The 13,735-nt window shown below is 55.8% G+C and overlaps 1 protein-coding gene across 1 annotated transcript in view; it reads right to left on the reverse strand.

The window, feature by feature from the left end:
- ACTL8 (actin like 8) overlaps positions 1-8,973 on the reverse strand; it is a 61,550-nt gene extending 52,577 nt beyond the window's left edge. The window contains exon 1 of the mRNA XM_047872577.1: positions 8,842-8,973. The gene's annotated coding sequence lies outside the window, so the exon portion shown is untranslated. The remainder of the gene's footprint in view (positions 1-8,841) is intronic.
- Positions 8,974-13,735: the final 4,762 nt, after the last annotated feature.

The following is a 13,735-nucleotide window of genomic DNA, read 5'->3' on the forward strand; positions in this document are numbered from 1 at the left end:
GTCTGTAACCCGGACAAGGAGAGACCGTTAGCCGAGCCTGGGATCGAACCCCTTCTCGGCTACTTGCTGGCTGTGTGACCTTGACCAAGTCACTTAACCTCTCTGAGCCCCTGTCTCTTCCTCTGTGTAGTAGGGGTAAATAGCAGTAGCTATCGAATAAGACTGCTGTAAAGGTTAAGTAAGGCCACGACAAAGCGCTTAGCAGAGTGTAGGTACATAGTAGGTGCTCCCCAAAGCACTCCTCCCCCGCCCCCCGCTTCTGCCCCAGCCAGATGCCATCACCCTCCCCAGACTGGGGCTCGGTTGCATGCTCAGCCTGCAGCTCCAGCAGCACTCCCCACTCCCTGCCAGTGACTCAGCAGCTGCTCCCACCCCCACGAAAGCCAGGAGGCCTCCCTGACTTTGCCTGAGCAGTGAGCCCCACTCAGAGCACCCCTCCCCCTCGCTCTCAAGACCACCCAGCCCTCAAAGCCCAGCCAGACCCAGCGTTGCCACAACCTCCCCCAGACCCGGGAACCTCTGTCCTCTCTGAACTCCACCCCACCAATCACTCGGAGGAATCCGACCCCCTTCTCGAACATTCCACCCGGGACAGGCTCTGCCCTTAGCATCCTGAAGGCGAGGACAACTCACCCACCTCTGAGATCCTTGCCGGGGACCCTGGGCCTCTGTTAGCAGCCAAGCACCTGTCTGTCCCCTCTTCTTTGGATACCGGCACCCCCAAATGCCCTTCCAGGGCTGACCGCGCCTCCAAAATGCACTCCTGGCGGGACTATTGATCATGAGGCCCTGAACACAAACTAGGACTGGTCACGTGGCCAAAGCCCCGTCCATTAGAGGCCCTCTCTTCCCCCCCGGACCTAGAATTCCAGCCTGTAGAATCATTCCGAGCTGACTGGGGCCACCCATCCCAGTGGGGTCTCAGAAGGCTTGTGGTTCCTGGTCTTTGCAAACTAGTCCTTCGGCCAAGCCTCCGATTCTGCGAGCTGAGTGGTCACTTCCTTTCCTGCTCATGTCAGCCAGAGCCTAGTCCTGTGGTTTGCCCCGAAGAGAGCTCCCACCTGACTCTCTAAACCTCACCTCACACACATGTATGCACCTGCCTCCCAGAACCAGACTTGCTAGAGGGACTTTGGCACAGGCAGACACGCTGAGACTTTTCCCGCTTTCAGGGAAAGGCCAAGCTGCCAACCGCTTCAGTAACACAACTGAACTCCCCCCTGTATCGGCCAACGGAATCCAAGCGAGCCAGGCTCGTCTTCCCTCCCTACCTGTTTGAGCCCCCGCCCCCACCCTACATCTCCCCACTCAGCTTCCTGACATCACTTCCTACCACCCTCCTTGCAGGTCCTCAAACACACCTCGCACAGACCTACCACAGGGCCTTTGCACACACGGCTCCCTCTGCCTGGAATCTCTTCTGCGTGGTGTTCTCATGCTTCCTTCTAGTCTCTGCTTAGCCCGTCCCTGACCACACTGGCTAGTGTCCCCCTCCCAACACCCCGCATCTCCTTTCTACTCATTTTCCTCCATCGCTCTCCCAACCCAAATTCGTCATTTGTCTGGTTTTGTGATTTGTCTCCCCCAGCTGGAATGGAAGCTCAGGAGTAGAATGGAAGCTTGTACAGGACTGAATCCCTAATCCCTAGAACAATGCTTGGTGTTAACAGGGACCCACAAACAAGGCTGGATGGATGAATGAATGAATGAATGAATCAATGAATCAATGAATGAATTCACAAGTGAACCAATGAGCAAATGGATTGATGAGGAAGAAGGAGGAGGAGGAGGAGGAGAAGAGGAGGAAACACTACATGTTCAGGAATGCTGACTTTCTGCCATTTGCACAGCAGGAGAGACCGGAGGTTGGAGCTGGAGACTGCTTCGGCTCCAGTCTGGGCTCTATCACCTCCTGGCTCCCTGGCCCTCAGGTCAGCACCCCCTCTCTGGGCTCCAGGTCCTGCATCTGCAAATTGGGAAGCATAACCGTGATGGGCTGTGGGAGGTTAAATGCGTTCCCGCTTACAAGGCGAGGTGAGCGGCCCGGTGAGCCGTCAGGGCCCAAGGTCATGATTTTTGTGCTCGTTATCGCTCTTCTCTAACGCACTTGAGCCCAGGTGGTAGAATCGTCCGAACATCCTCTCTAACAGGGCATCTGAGCAGAAGGGATGGGAGGCAGCGAGCGAACCCAGGAGCCCCGGGTTCCAGCCAGGCCCTGCTGCTCCCACACTGCACGGTTTCGGGGAATGCGGAACCCTCTGCCCAACTGAGTCAGGGCCACGCACCGCCCCCGGTTCACGGGGCTGCCACGAGGCTCCAGATTGGACCAGGGATGTGAACACAGCCCCGAGGACACAGTGAATCAATGCATCCCACTCATTCATCATAATTGCATTTGAAGAGGCGCCAGAGTCAAAAAGCCAGGGTTCAAAGGTGACGCCTCTGACACACGCCGCGAATCACCAGCTCCCTTTGGAGATGTCAGCAGCGCCTGCGAAGCCGCAATTACCAGGGCAGGGAGTGTTCCTGCTTCTCCCATTTCGGTCACAATACCATCCAAGAGCGGAGGGTTACGCGGGGGAAATTATAGTAATTACTCTGCGGGAGGGCTGGCTGCGTGAACTGCGGCTGATCTAAACCTGGGCTGAGCTCGACCTCCCTGGGAGCTGGGGGAGAGAGCAAGCCAGGGAACGTCTGCCTCACCCCAGGGCCCCAGGCAATGATGCCGATGTCGCTTAATGAACTCACAACTGTCATCAGGCCACGCGGGCAGGAGAGCCTAGTGGCTGCGAACACGGGCGTCAGGTCGGGGCAGCTGGTCCACCACGAGCCAGACCTTAAAATCCAGGGCAGTGGAGACAGCACGTTTACACAAGCTGTGAAGGCAGCAAAGATAATGGGGGTGTGTAACTGTCCCGGGGCTCAGAGCACACCCCTCCGAGGAGGCGAAACCTGAACTGGAAGTGGAGGGGCAGCCATGAAGAGGGACTTCCCTGGGCCCCAGTTTCTTCATCTGCCAAATGGGTGTGATCCTCGTGCCTGTATCCCGGGGCCATCAGGAGCATCTGAGGAGTTAATGCACACAAGGCGTCCGGCACAGGGCCTGGTCCATAGCGCTCAAGCAGAGGTGGGGGCCAAAGGCAAGGAGGGGCTGTCCCGCCTTATGAAGTTCATTCCCACAAAAGTGGTGAGCCCCTCCCTCACACCAACCCCTGGCCTAGTCACTGGGAGACAGCGGTGACCTAAAGTGGTAAAAATCCCGGTCCCTGCGGACCAGGACCAGGACGGTAGGAAGTCACCAGCCATGCACTCTGCAGAGCCCCGGACTCACTGCCCTTTACCTACTGCTTTTCACGGATGGGGAAGCGTCCAGCACCCCCAGTCGGCCCCCTCCTCCCACCTTCCCTGGATCCCAACGGCACCCCTCCACCTACTCTCTGGCTGGAGCCCCCCAGCTGCTGCACAGCTGTCCACTGAGAGTTATGAGTCCCCAGTTCCTAAATCTAGGTCTCAGCCGTGATCCCCTGGGGAGCTTGTGACAAAGTACAGATGCCCAGACCCCACCCCAGGTGGCTAATTCTTTGGTCCGAGCAAGGCCAGGACTTCACTCGGATGCTTGGGAACCACAGGCAGAGCCCCCTATCCATCACACTTGACCGTGAGCTCACCGAGGGCACAAATCTGCCCCCCCCACCGGGGCCTGGCACACAGTAGGTGTTCAGGGGGAATATAAGTGCTTAGCAGAGTAAGTGAAGAAATAGTTGACCGGATCAAAGCCCCCCTTCCCCACCCCCAAGGCCACCAATGACCCACTATGCTGCCACCAAGCAAGACATGGGGCTGACATGCCCAGAACCCGGCCACCTGGGATAAGTGGAAGAAGGGGGAGGAACTAGCGATCGGGGCACAGAAATGCCTGCTTCTGAGCCTCAGTTCCTGTAAGTGGGATCACTGGCGCCATCTCCAGTAAGGAGCGGGGAATTCAAGACTCAGGGGACCGTGATCCTGAAAGGTGGACGCCCCTGAGACACCTCTCAGTGTCATTTGCGAAGGGTCCCCTCCGTCTCCCTGAACGACGGCCATCAGCGCCTGCTTGCCAACTCCCAGCAGTGGGATGCTGAGCACATCCACTGGTCCACGGCTGGAAAATTCTCGCTTGGGAAGCCAGCCCTGCCCTTCGGCCCCACCGCACGAGGCTGGTCCTTGTGTCATCTGAAGACACGTCACAGAAATAGTATCACGTAAGGTCATGGTGAGGACTGGATAAACAAGGCACGCGGGTGCCGAGCCCAGAGCCGGCAAATCTTAAGGGCTCAAGGCCTTCCGCTGCATCGACCAGAGGCCACAGGAGGGGAGGGGAGGACGTGGGCAGGTCACAGGGCCTTGAAAGCTGGGGTACAGACACTGGGTGTGTCCTCAGAACAGCCATGGAGGGCCTCCCGTCTCTCCAACCTTCTGTCATGGCAGAGCGGTTGGCCAGACAAGCCACGAATAAATGACCAGGCCCCGGAAGAGAGGGGCCCTCAGGGGACCCTCAGGAGGCTGAGCCGCTGAAAGACAGAGGGACCTTCAGGAAGGAGGACTGCAGGGTCATCCCCAAGGCCTGCCCCACAGCTGCCCACCAAGGGGAAGGACCCGCCAGAGGCTCGTGCACACATCAAGGCACCGGGACTTCCGTGAGCCCTGCCGCGGGCCTGTGGAGCCTCTCTTGGCTGCGCCCATGTGGCTTTGTTTCCACCCACTGTGTTTCCATCACCAAGAACCATGACGGGGAGTGTGGAGGACTCATGGCCTCATTTAACCCTGGTGACAGCACTGAGGTTACCATCCCCACTCAGCAATCAGGAAACTGAGGGCTCAGACTGACCATAGCTGGTGAGGCACGGAGCTCCGTCCCAAACCCGGGTTCCCTGGGTGGGGGGTGGGGGGGCCTCCCAACCCCTCCACACGCTCCAGCTTGTCAGCCCCAAGGCTCCCAGCCTCTCATTCTTGGCAGGGGGCGACGGTCGGGGGGTGGGGAGGGACATTAAGGATCATTTTGCTCTAAGCCTTCTTGTGCCCAAGGCAGGCACGGGCACAAGCCCAGAAGCCCCGGGAACCCTCTCACAGAGAAGGGCTGTGGCTAACGAAGAACTGGGAAGAGGAAAATGTAACCAGCCCCTCACAACCCTTCTCCACGCAGAGGAGCTGCGCTCCTCCTTTGGGGAGGAAAATCACCAGACTCTCCTCCCAGGCCGGAAGCAAGGGGTCCTGAGGGCGCCAGAGAGAGGCTGGGGTCTGTCCGGGGTCCAGCAACGGCCTCAAGCTCCCTGGGGCTCCCAATGCCCTGGCCAGGAGGAGGTGGGGCGCACAGGACCCAATCTTCCCCCAAGTTTGAGATGGGAGAACCGAGGGGTGGGGGCATACGGATGTGACCGTGAGAGAATCAGGGATGCCACCTGCTCAAGGGGTCCTTCTGATGACCCCAGCACCCAAGCACCCCCTCCCCACCCACCTGCAGACATCACAAAACCCAGGCAGGGCTGAAACCACCAAAATTCCCGCCGTTCTGGAGCACACAGGCACCTTTTCCCGGTGCCCACCCCATCACAGGACTGGGGAGAGTTCCAGAGACTCGGCTCACTCCAGCCCCAAAAGCCTCCCCTCCGCAGAGGTCTCGGCCCTCAGAGACAGGAGCCTGAAGCAAGGTTCGCACCTCCGGGCCCTTCTCCCAGCCTGACCAGAAGAGAAGAGCGAGGAGACAGCCACATGCTCGTTTCATTGTCCCCCGGACCCTATGACAAGCCCGTCTTATTATCCCCACTCACAGGGAGGGAAACTGAGTCCACACAAGGTCGGGGTCCTGCCCAGGTCACGCAGCCAGAGGCACGGCCGGAAGCCAGGTTGTCCCCTCTGCAGCTGATGGAGTGACCAAGTCATCAGGGAGGACCCAGGGGCTGGGGACACGCAGGGAGATGACCTCCTCGTGGGCACAACCAGGCCAGAGGCCTCAGCTTCTCACGCAACTCAGCTGCAAACCTGAACCCACAGCTCTGCCGGCCCCGCCCTCCTACCTCAGCCCCAGAATCAGACACCAGGGGACCCCGGGCCCAGGGCAAACCACCGCTAATCAGTCACACTGGAACCCCCCCTCCCCCCCCCGGCAGAGAGGAAGGAACCCAAGGAGAGTTCCCTGCCCAGAGCAGAGCCATGGCGGGAAGGACTGAACTCTGATGGCTCCTGGCCACACATGTGGGCTTTTCTACAGCCGACTCTGAGGAATCAAAGTGTGGCCGGCCGCGGGGGCCTAGGCATGTGCCTGTGGTTTTAAAGGGCCCAAGGGGCAGGGGGGGCTGGTTTGTGCCTGACGGACAGGTGGGCAGGGGAGGCAAGGAGGAACAGCCTGTCCATGAACAGACCCCTGGCCCAGCAGTTAGGGGACTGTGTGCCTTCAAGTATTTGAGGGTTTGGACCCTGCGAACCCCTCTCTCCGGGGGTTCTCAGTTACATTTGAGCCCCTTCCAGCAAAACCACCCACCCCACTGGCCCCCGTGCAGCCTCCTGAGCCCCAGGTGCCGCCAAAGTACAATCTTGTGTTAAGCACCACAAGACAAAGAAGGGGGTGGACTTCTAAAACTCTTTCCCCCCAAGAAAGCAGGAGCACCTGAGTCAGGTGACCTCAGATCAGCCCCTCAGCACCCCAAACCCTCCTGCCCACAATGTCTCCTCTGCACTGCCCCCCCCCCCAGGTGCTGAGGGGTCAAACAAGTCAAGCACTAGAGGAAAGCCATATATTAGCAGCAGAACGATGCTGGGCCCACATTCCCCAAAATCTCCCCGCCCAGTGTTCCTTTGGGATGGACACCTGCTAATTCATTGTCCCATTTTGAGGGCGAAGCTCGAGGCCCACACCTTATGTGGAGCGGTCACACAGAGTCTGTGACAGCAACAACCCGGCCCTGAGAGACGCTGCTCTGTCCAGGAGCCTGGCTCAGGCCCCAGGGGGAAGAAGGAGGGAAGCAGGGAAAGCAGAAACGTGCATCCATTAAGCACCTGCAGTGTGCATCCATTAAGACCTGCCGGGCCTTTACTAGGCCCTCTGCATCCAGGGTCTTCCTAAACGCCACAATGACCCCCAAGATTCAAACACGGCGCCCCTCTTCTTCTTCCCTCTACAGAGAAGGACCCACCCCCACCAGCCCAACCCCCTCCGGCCCAGACAGCGATGGGGGTCTGGCTCACTCTGATAAGGACATCTGCAACCTTATTTAAAAGTCACTACTGCACATAATTAGAGGCACTTACCCCCTCAGATCCATCCTTCTCCTCCGATTGCTTTTATAGCCAGTAATAACTCTCGAAAATTCCTCAACAGATGGAAATTTTATTTGACTAATCATGGCTGTCTGACTAGCTGGGGTGCAGCAGCTCAGGGTTCAGCCTGGCAGGATGCCAGCTGAGGTAGCTGTCAGGGGGCTGGGCAAAGAGCCCAGAACCCAAGGCCACCTTGAGGGTCCACTCCTCAGAGGGAAGGCACAGGAGGGCGTCAGAAAGCGCCAGGCACTGGGCAGCCATGGCAGCCGTGTCCCAGCTTTCCCGGGTCCCGACAGGGCACCGAGACCCTTTCCCACTCCTCTAAGCCCTTGGTCTCTAGACACGTGACGGTCGGTGCCAGGGAGATACGGGGACATCCCAGCGTAAGCACCTAATAACAACGGTATGTTGGCTGCTGCCCATTGTGTACCTACTCCATGCCAGCCCCGTGCCAAGCACCTGTGCGCGTTATCCCATTCGGGGATATGGAGGCACGAGAACATTCCCATTTCACAGATTCACAAATAGACGATGGAGCAGAGCCACATGAACAAGGTCACCAGGCTGGGCTGCCACCTGCATCTGGGGAGTTAAGAGTTGGTGCCTCTGCCCCCATTCACCCAAGGCCGAGAGATCCTTCTAGAACCCACGTCGAATTTTATCACCGATACAAAAAAAAAAAAAAAACAGACCCATGGGACACCTGGGTGGCTCAGTCAGTTGAGCGTCCCACTTCGGCTCAGGTTGTGATCTCATGGTTCGTGGGTTCACGCCCCACATCGGGCTTTGCACTTTCAGCCTGGAGCCTGCTTCGGATTCTCTCTCTCTGCCCCTCCCCCGCTCATTCTCTCTCCCTCTTGCTCTCTCAAAAATAAATAAACATTTTTAAAAATTTTTAAAAAACAGACCCACAAGGCTCCCGGTGACCCCGCAGCACCCTGTAGGCAAAATGAGCATTTATCCACGGGATAAAAACATGTGCACAGAAAGGCTGGTGCATTTGAGAATACGCATAGCAAATTATTCAGAACAGCCCCAAATTGGAAATACCAACGTGAAAATGGATGGACAAACAATGACTTATAACACAGCGTGAGTCACTTTGCAACCAGTCAGGAGGGAGAATCCACCCAGTAATCTGAATGGGGAAAGTTCCGTATAAAGAATTATTGCCTAAACATACTAGAAGACCAGACAAACAAGGGACTGGCTAGAAAGAATTAGAGAGAACTCTAGAGAATAGTATCCAGGAAGAATCCCTCTAGGGCTGACACAGAACCCCTAAGAAGCAACAACCCCCCCCCAACCTGGGCTGAATAGAGCCCCCAAGGAGGCACTCGCTACCCCAGACTGAGAGGAGCCCCTCCCCCGGCCACAAGGTTGAGACAGAACCCCCCAAGGAAGTACACACACACACACACACACACCCTCCAGGGCTGCCAGCCAGACTCTGCGGACCAGACCATGGCTGTGGCCCACCACATGGCAAGCACTTGGCCTGGTGCCATGCTGGTGGAACTTGCTAGAAATCCACCCCGGGGGACTCACCAGAAATCTGCCCTGGAGGATACCACAAAAGCCGCCGCTGGTGACACACCCCACGTCAAAACTGCCAAAACTGCCTCCAAAGCGGTGCCGGAGGGGCTGCGGGCCGTGCACTGCAGGAGCCAGGAGCTGGGGAAGGCAGAAGCCCGGGAGCACCCAGAATCAGGAAGCAGGGCCCTGTGCGGCCACATGGGCCTCCCCAGCGCCCTCTACTGACCAGGCTGAGCCGGCTTGCAGGGAAGAAATTTAAAGGGCCCAGATCCATTTCCACCCGGCAGGCAAGAAGGATGGCTTCGGGGCAGCACAGGCAATCATGGACACACAGCACGTCCTGTCCCCTTGACTACTGAGCTTCCATAGGAACCCTGCTCACACCATTAAACTCCTGACAACACAACTCTGCATTCCCACCCAAGGAGACACAGCCATCATTCTTAACACTTCTCGTAAAATGAAACCAACAGCCCTAGAAGTCACCACTGACTGTATTTATTACTCCTCAAACCCTGTCACAGTTCCCCAGGATAGTCTGTCACCTAAAGACAAAATTGTAAAGTTAACTTCCCAAAACTCGCATATAAAATAAAAACGGAAAGGGGAGAGAATGGTGAGTCGCTAAGTCTGTCCATGTATTGTAATCATTCGTTCAGGAACTGGAGGAATGACCTTGGGGCGGGTCCCCGAGCCACCTGGACCCCTGTGTGTCAGCCGCCATCTTCTATCACCTGACCACCATAAGCCCCCACATTGACCTCTGGGCCAGAGTAGCACCATGGGTCCCCAAGAATCAGGGTTTATTCAGAACCAGTGCATAGCGATCCCTGACCCATCTGTGTATGTCCTTTTCCCCAGTACACAGCCACCCTGGTAAATGGCCCCAGGTCCCTTTGGGGGAGGTTTGGAGGAATATTTACAGTAAGTGCTTGCAGAAATGAGAAGGCTTCTTCCTCAAAGGGACCTGGCCTCCCAAGGGATTTTTCTGGGCTCAGGAACTGACTGAGGTATAGAAACTGGAGGAGAGGCAGAGACTCTCCGTCACGGCGGAGCATGCCCGGTTTTGGCTAACCAGACCCAGAACTTTTTATGTTATGTATCTATCAAGCTGCCATTTATTTCATTCCCGGGAACACTGTGATCCACTAGCCACCACCAAAGATCCCTGTGGGCGAAGGCGTTCCGATTGCCTGCACCTCCCTGCTGCCTTACGGTAGATGTGCCCACCTCGTCCTTGGCAGTGATGTCCTGCCCCTTGGTCTCTGCTATTCCAGGATGCCCTTACACCCGCTGCAACCAGGGGGCCAATCCCAGCGGAGGCAGCCTCTGAGGTCACACCCAGCCTACAAAAGAGAAGCCACGCAGCAATTCAAGAATGCTCCCCTCACTCGTGTATTTGTCAACGCCTCTGTCTCCCGCTCCCTCTTGTGGAACATTGTTGGAGGGGGTGCAGATCACACACAAAGTGCCCAGTCCAGCATTCCTGTCTCCCCACGCCTTTGGATTCCCTCTTCCGATCATGACGCTGCAGCGTCATTAACTGTAGGCCACTGTTGGGTCCAGATCTCAGCCAATCAACCAAGTAAGCTGTTTCAACCACCTCTAGCGCACATGCTAATAATCAAACCCAGAATCTCCAATGAGTGCATGCGTGACAATTCACCAACCCAGTGTTATCGCCTGCCCTCTTCGGTCTAAAACCCTTAGAATCCACTCCCACATGGGTTCCCCAGAATTCTGCTGATATGTGTTAACAAAGTCTTGCAATTCTTTGGGTGTGCTAGTGTGTCCCTGCCACGATGCTGAGATCTGGCCCTAGTTAGAGTCTAGTGACAACAGTAAGCAGTCTTTGTAAGCCTTCAGGAAAATGGGCATTCCTTATCAAGGTATCTGTCCCCACCAAGGGTATTACAGGGTGTTTGTTTGTTTGAGAAAAAGAGAGAGAGAGAGAGAGAGAGAGAGAGACTGTGTCTGCACCCAAGCAGGGAAGGGGCAGAGAGAGAGAGGAGAGAGAGAATCTTTTTTTAAAATTTTTTAAATGTTTTATTTATTTATTTTTGAGACAGAGAGAGACAGAGCATGAGCAGGGGAGGGGCAGAGACAAAGGGAGACACAGAATCCAAAGCAGGCTCCGAGCTCCAAGCTGTCAGCACAGAGCCCGATGCGGGGCTCAAACTCATGGACTGCGAGCTCATGACCCGAGCTGAAATCAAGAGTCGGACACTCAACCACCTGAGCCACCCAGGCACCTTGTCACAGGGTTTTTAAACAGAGGGGAAATAGCCTCAGACACAGGAGGGAAAGCCACCACCACCTACAAGGGAGGCTCAGAGCCACTGGGGTTTAAAGATCGTCCGTTTCATCTGGGCCCATCAGATAGATGTCCCCATTCCATGTTTCAGAACCCCTTTCCTTCCCCGTCAATGCCCTAATTTTCACATGAGCAATCTGTCAAGATGTGAATTCAATTGTGGTTGTAATTCAGCAACCGACACAATTAAATTTTCTGTTTGATTTTCAGCAATACCAGCCCTGCAGCTGTAAAGTAATAATAATAATAATAATAATAATAATAATAGCAGCTTCTCGAAAGGCTGTCATGAAGGCTTTCCAGTTCTCAGACCGTGACTTGAGCTGAGCCAATGGACCTGAGCTTCTCATCTTCTCTCTGTAAGCTCAAGAGCCCTCAAAAGAATCAATCCCACACCCCCACGGTCCTTATACTCGTCACCACTGCCATTAACGGTGAAGCACAGCATCACTCTGGCTCCCAAGGAACGTGCCTCGGTGGCACTTCATCTCAATCAACCACGGGTGATAGCTTGGTTAATTGCAGGGCCACTTCATGCCCTGGGTTACTAGCACCCCAGTTCCCACTGGCTCAGCACCACGTTCAAGCCCATGAGAAAACCAGTCTGGAAATCTCGTCTCTGCAGACCCACCCTCCCCCCGCCCCCCGTATCACTGCTGACACCAATTCTATACTGGTTTGGGTCTGATCAGGAAAAAGAAACCACACAGTAATTCCAACAGGGAAAGTTCCATATGAAGAATTATTCACTTCTAACAGGGGACCGAATGAACGGAGCATTGGCTAATAAAGAATAAAGAGAATTATAATTAATGTAAGGTTAGAAGCTAAAGGAATAGCCACGACCCAAAGAGCTGAGACAGAGCCCCCGAGGAAGAGACCCCACCTGGGGCAGAGACAGAGCCCCTAAGAATGCCACCCCCCCCAGGAACATCCCCTGAGGGGCTTTGCTGAGAGCCTGGAGGATGAGTTTCCCCACCCTACAAAGGTGAAATAAAGTTCCCAAGGCCTGAGGTAGAGTTCCCAAGAAAGAACAACCCCCCCCCCATGCAGGGGCTGAGACAGAGCCCCAAAAAGGAGCTTCCTCAGAAGAGATTCCCCCACACCAGGCTGAGGGAGAACCCACAAGGAGGATCCCCTACCCTGGGGTGACGTAGAGGCCCCAAGAGGAGCCCCCACCCTGGGATGATATTGAACACAGAGCCTCCCCAAAAAGAAACCCCCACCAGGCTGAGCTAGAACCTGAGCTCCCCCCAGAGCTGAGGAAAAGCCCCCAAGGAAGAGCCCCCACCCCCACCCAGGACTGATGATAGAGAGCCTCAGGGAGAACCCTAAGGCTGATACAGAGCCCCCAAAAAGAGACCCCCCATGAGGCTGAGATAGCTGCCCCCCCCCCGCAAGGAGAAACTCACACCCCAGGCTGAGATAAGGCCCCCAAGGAAGAGTCCCCTCCTAAGGCTGAAAAATCTCCCCAAGGAAAAGCCCCTGAGCTGAGGAAATGTCCCCTAAAACACACACACCCCCTCCAGGGCTGCCAGCCAGACTCTGCGGACCAGACCATGGCTGTGGCCCACCACATGGCAAGCACTTGGCCTGGTGCCATGCTGGTAGAACTTGCTAGAAATCCACCCCGGGGGACTCACCAGAAATCTGCCCTGGAGGATACCACAAAAGCCGCCGCTGGTGACACACCCCACGTCAAAACTGCCAAAACTGCCTCCAAAGCGGTGCCGGAGGGGCTGCGGGCCGTGCACTGCAGGAGCCAGGAGCTGGGGAAGGCAGAAGCCCGGGAGCACCCAGAATCAGGAAGCAGGGCCCTGTGCGGCCACATGGGCCTCCCCAGCGCCCTCTACTGACCAGGCTGAGCCGGCTTGCAGGGAAGAAATTTAAAGGGCCCAGATCCATTTCCACCCGGCAGGCAAGAAGGATGGCTTCGGGGCAGCACAGGCAATCAGTTATAATAAGCAGCACAAAATGGAACAATGCCCAGCAATGAAAAAGATACGTGGCTTAATCTTAGAGCTATTAGGTTGAATGAGAGAAGCCAGACTCAAAGCCAGCGCCTTCTGTAAGGTCTCATTTACACCAAAGTCAGCAACAGGCAAACTGATTTACTGGGACAGAAAAGTGTTTAAAAACAGGGTGGAGAGGGAGGCGTTTTACTGGAAAGAGGCACACTGGGACTTTCTGGGGTGACGGACGTATTCTCCGTGGTGAGTGGGACGGTGGTAATACAGGTGTAAACATTTGTGAAAACCCTTCAAACTGAATATTTAAGGTCTGCGCATCTCGTGGCAGGTAAATTATACCTCAATTTTTAAAAATCAGTCCCCATGGGGTGCCTGGGTGGCTCAGTCGGTTAAGCATCCAACTTTGGCTCAGGTCATGATCTCACAGCTCATGAGTTTGAGTCCCGTGTCGGGTTCTGTGCTGACAGAGCCTGGAGCTTGCTTCGAATTCCATCTCTCTCTCTCTCTCTCTCTCCCTCTGCCCCTCCCCCACTCGTGTTCTGCCTTTCTCCCTCTCTCTCAAAAATAAATAAACATTAAAAAAATGTTTGTAATTAGCCCCTGAATTTTTGGTTTCAAATTC

This window comes from Prionailurus viverrinus, chromosome C1 (assembly GCF_022837055.1).
Source record: "Prionailurus viverrinus isolate Anna chromosome C1, UM_Priviv_1.0, whole genome shotgun sequence".
Lineage (NCBI taxonomy): Eukaryota > Metazoa > Chordata > Mammalia > Carnivora > Felidae > Prionailurus > Prionailurus viverrinus.